Genomic DNA, 5,007 nt, shown 5'->3' with positions numbered 1-5,007 from the left:
TTCATAACTTTTTTTAAAAATAATTTAATTAATTCCAATTTTGTATGGAATATTTTTTCAACATAGTACTACCGATAAACATTGACAAACCAAAGAAATATAAGAAATATAATATTATCTTAAGTCTTAAAAGGGATAGACATTTTATGTGTACATTACTTTTGCAAGCAAAGTTTTAAGAGTTGAGATTTAAAAATTTTACCGAAGGTACATTTCAAAATGTGAATAATTAATCACCATAAAGATAACAAGATACCACATTGAATACCGAAAGTAAAATTCCGGGTAATGCCGGGTAAATCATAAATAGGAAAAAAGTTAGAAGAGTGGAGTCAATACATATTATTTGTTTTTTATTGTTTTGTTCGATACGATAGACAATCTATAGTAGTTGTTTTGACAAAAAAAAAAAAAAAAACGTTAATAACAACTCAACAACAAGTACGGCCTTATGAAAACAGAATAATATTTTTATGTACGTTGTCGATTTTTTTTGCATTTGATATGGTACAACAAACATAAGAAAAATCAAAAAAAAACCTTTCTAAATTCTATTGCGCCGTATAGCTGTTACTACTGATTTAAATTTTTGTCATAAAAAACAAAAAATATGCTATAGCTCAAGCATTTTTTAAATACCTGCCGTTTCTCGTACTGTGTGACAACGTGTTACTGGCAGCGGCCGGCAAGAAAGAACAAGTCGTGAAAAATCACCAAGATGCTAAATTTCCACGGCTGGTCAACCCCATTTGGGCCAAGTTCAACAGTAACACCGTAGTCCGAAAATTCAAATTAAAGCAAAAACGGACATTTTTAATCAAATACAATTTTTAATATAATAATAGCACGACCATTTAAATACAATATGCAATAACCCGTGTGTAATATAATTATTGTTTTATCGATCACAATTACATATTTTGATTTCACCGTAAACCTTTGTCTATATTTTACGTTGATGACTTTAATAAGCTGTCATGAATATGAAAAAAAAAAAAAACAAAAACTAATTTGGAGAAATTAACTGGCAGACCTAACCGAAAGCCATGTACGGATTAGGGTTGTTTAGGGTCTTATTACAACCACCTTTGCACGTAGAAGTGCAGTGGAGGGTTTTAGAACTTTATCTAATAGAATTCATTCGCTACATTCGCTAGAGCTTTAAATTTCTATATCACAAATAAATAAACAATTGAAACATAATATCGATAAGTATATTTTTCATTAGATTTATTAATTTTCCAAAAACTATAAATTTAAGAGACTTAAAAGTCTACAATTGTTGTTTAAAGAGTTTAAAAATATATATCAACTGAAAAATATGATGATAAGTGGTACGGCGATACCGGCTCTGCTGCTACTAAAGCGGGCATATTTCAATATGTCATTATTCAGACGTATTTTTGGGCTTTTGGTTTTTGGCCAAAAACAAGTTTTTATTAAAATTATTTTTATATAGCTATATTATTATCACATCACACACTAAACACTGAATACATTGTATGCTACTTTATACCTTTTTTAGTCACATAACTATAGTAAATGTTAAAACTATTTATTTTCTCGCACTTTAGAACCCTGATTTTGACCAAGCGGGTATAGTCATTGGACGTCATATTATGTCAACCAAAATTTAAAATACTATTTCAATTCTTTTGGTTGTCGTCCTCCGGTAGAGTTAGTAAACTATGTGGGACATCACATTTTGTTATACAATACTTTGATTGTATACAACATTACAACAATCCCTCGCTGTGTGGACATTTATGCTTAGTGCTTTTGTATAATTTATCCGAGGGTATAGAATTTGATGCAGCAACATTTATTAATGTGAATACGGTGATTAGGGAGCGATGAAACTGTCTCATTAAGTGTAAAGGTACAAGAGGGCAATGAACGACGATTGTGTACTACCTGTAATTTAGATATTATAACAACTGGGTGTAAAGCTCATCTGAATTGCAGAAGACACAAAAACAATGAATCAGGATTTGTCAGGATTACGCCGGATGATGAAAGAGCTGATGGGTCGAGGGGGTAGTACTTTAGTCCCTCAGCCCCCCTCTGTGTACCCCACTGGCATGTGGATTAAATATAATTACAATTTTTCGATACGATAATTGAAATACCAGTTTTCCATTTCAACGCTTGCCAAAAAAGTTGTAAATATTTTATTCCAACCGTCGACGGACTTTAAAGACAGACTTTCAATTTTTCTTCAATTCAATAGTCGTTTATATTATAACAATATCTCCAAGACAAGTAAAACAATACATAGAGCGTGTACATTTAGTTGCCTGTACAACACGCCTGATCTAACTGATGTACCTGATTGTTTTTGTTTTCACATTTCTAATTGACTTTCTAATGATAAATGAGTGAACCAAAGGACCGTTGATTGTTCTGTCAAGCGGTTACCTTGAACTTTTCCCACGTCTGTCATAGTTGTATTTTATCCATTTAATCCATTCTGTATATTATGCTCGGTTCGGTTCGGTTTCACATAATATTATTATCAAAATGATGCTCTATTTTTCTAATGCAACTATTTTAGTACTATTAACAGCGGAATTTATGATTTTCTAAGAAAAAAGCTAACAAATTTCTTAAAAAGAATACACATTTCGAACAACGAATTTCCGGTCAAAAAAATGTTTTTATTATTAATACAATGTCTTACAAATACTTCAATGGGTAATGCTAAAGACTGGAGTGGGTTAGATGTATACTTTGCTGTCTGAGAAATGAATTTATACTTATCTCAGACAGAAATTATAAAAAGGTAACGCTTTAAAACATCGCAAAAATGCTTGCCCATTAATAGATCATAATGTTTTAAAACGAAGTAGTTTTTTTTTGTTGCTTACTTGTCGTTTTTAGACAAAATGTCTGCGCACGCCTGTAATAATGTAAGAATAGTCTATAATTTTTTAAGTAACAAATAATATTTACTAGTGCACCAATAAAAAAACCTTACAAGTTTCATAGTACCTACACTACTATCAACAGTAGCTGTTATAACACCAACGAGAGCACAGGTCCACAATCAGGTTCTAAATGGTCGTTGAATATTTCCTCAATAGAAGATTTAAGGTTGGGTATATATTAAAAAAAAAAACAATAAAACAGAGAATGTTTGCATGTACTAAAACATTAATTGGCTATATTTGAAATTTTACTATTTTCTTATTGAACTATATAATATAATATTAGTCGTCATGAGTCATGGCATTTTTGAATATTGACCGATTTGGATGAAATGATCATCTGAAAAAAATAAAAATACAACTCATTAATGATATTAACGCATTAAAACCATTACATCCAGAGTAGGATATAGATTGGTAATTAACAAATACCGGTATTGATAAAATATAAATCATACCAACTTAGCAATTAAAGAAGAAAAAATCATAAGTAGAGCTTATAAAAACATTACCAATTATAAAATATAATATGCTAAAGTTGTAAGTAACTACGGAGTTAGGTTATATTAAAGTGAGTATACCTTACTTCACTACTAAGACCGAAAAATAATTGTATTTAAAAAACCTATTATTGACCTAACTGGAACAAATTTTATAATTCAAATCGTATATATTTATTATTGTTATTGTATAGTTAGTATAGTTATATAGGTATTAGGGCTAGGAAGTATAAACTCTGTACACTATGCACTTAAAATATTTGTTTATTATATTTTTAAATATTATTTTGAAGTAAAACTTCAAAAGTAAGTTTTATCATATTAAGTTTAAGACTAGTCATAACCAAAAAGTCTATGCAAAAATAATTGTAATATACAATATATATATTTTTTTAATAAATTGTAAATTATTAGTTAAACTAACTCAAAATTTAAAATAGGTAGCTCCATTGGGTGCCCCCCTACTGCATGTTATTCAAGCTATATTATTTTTTTTTTCTGTTTTTCCATTTACTGTTGTGCATATATTTTGTATAGTTGTAAAAATTCAATAAAATAAAGACATTTTCTAAAAAGCAAAAAAAAACTACGACATTTTTTGTCAATAGTATACGTTGAAAAAAAAATGAACTTTCGAAGGTACGTTTGAACAATGAAATAAAATAACGTTTGAAAAAATAAACGAATATCGTTATACAATTTATATATATATATATATATATATATACAAAATCTGGTAACATACCTTGTATTTCCTTATTTTAATACCCAATTTCTTCAGTATTCATTGCTTTGATCGTCGATTTGTTTTTTTTACATAGGGCACGATTGGGTCGATGAAAGCATTTCCCTTCGTGACCTGTCCGACAACGACTATGTTCAAGGAGTTCTTTTCGATGGCCATTTTCAATTTTTGCAATGAAAGTTGTCAGTTATTAGACAATTATTGTCGACGTGGATGCGATGGAAACTTCAAGGCGTATTACAACGGTCGCAAGCGTGTCCAAGCGGTTTTTATAGGATTTTTTTAAATAGGTCCTTATCCTATCAAAGTGCCATAGATCAAGGATCGTCCGTGCATTATATAGTAACAGTGTTATTGACCATTGTCGGTGTTTTTATTAAGTACGTTGAACCGTCGTCGGCGCAGATAAGATTATATAACTGATGTTGTTTTCATCAAAAAGTCTACCCAATTACTTACCTACCATAAATGTATACATTATTATTTCCACACAAGAACCGATAGGGTTTACAATAATAATTTCAATACAACTCTGTTCAAATTGGTACACTTATTATTGCTTATATTATACGTTATCATTCGTGGGCCACGCCCGTTTAAAACTCTGATGACCTAACTTAAACCTGTATATATAATGACTTGTTACGGTATTGGATGTTATTTTTAAGTAGCCGCCTTTATAAAAAAAATATATACTTACGAAAACAACGATATTCGTTATCGTCCTACACAATGAGGTCGAGGAGGTCACAAGTTTTAAATCATTAGAAGAAAAACGGTTCGATATCAGTTTGTTTGTAAATAGATCGATGTCGAAAACATGTTAATATATAAC

General features: G+C 30.0%; 1 long non-coding RNA gene across 1 annotated transcript; it reads right to left on the bottom strand.

Annotated features, from left to right (window-relative positions):
* Positions 1-3,133: 3,133 nt before the first annotated feature.
* Positions 3,134-4,777, bottom strand: LOC126847133 (uncharacterized). The gene is made up of 2 exons (XR_007686980.1): positions 4,173-4,777; positions 3,134-3,267 (listed from the first exon to the last, which is right to left on the bottom strand). It is a non-coding gene; the product is annotated as an uncharacterized LOC126847133 (long non-coding RNA).
* Between the last annotated feature and the right edge of the window lie 230 nt (positions 4,778-5,007).

The sequence above is a fragment of the Adelges cooleyi genome, unplaced genomic scaffold (genome assembly GCF_023614345.1).
Source record: "Adelges cooleyi isolate 19-005CV unplaced genomic scaffold, UGA_ACOO_1.1 ACOO_flye_CR_arks_rails_tigmint_CR_PRNA_9, whole genome shotgun sequence".
Classification (NCBI taxonomy): domain Eukaryota; kingdom Metazoa; phylum Arthropoda; class Insecta; order Hemiptera; family Adelgidae; genus Adelges; species Adelges cooleyi.
The sequence above is the reverse complement of the archived record's forward strand: the minus strand, read 5'-3'. Positions and strand labels throughout refer to the sequence as shown.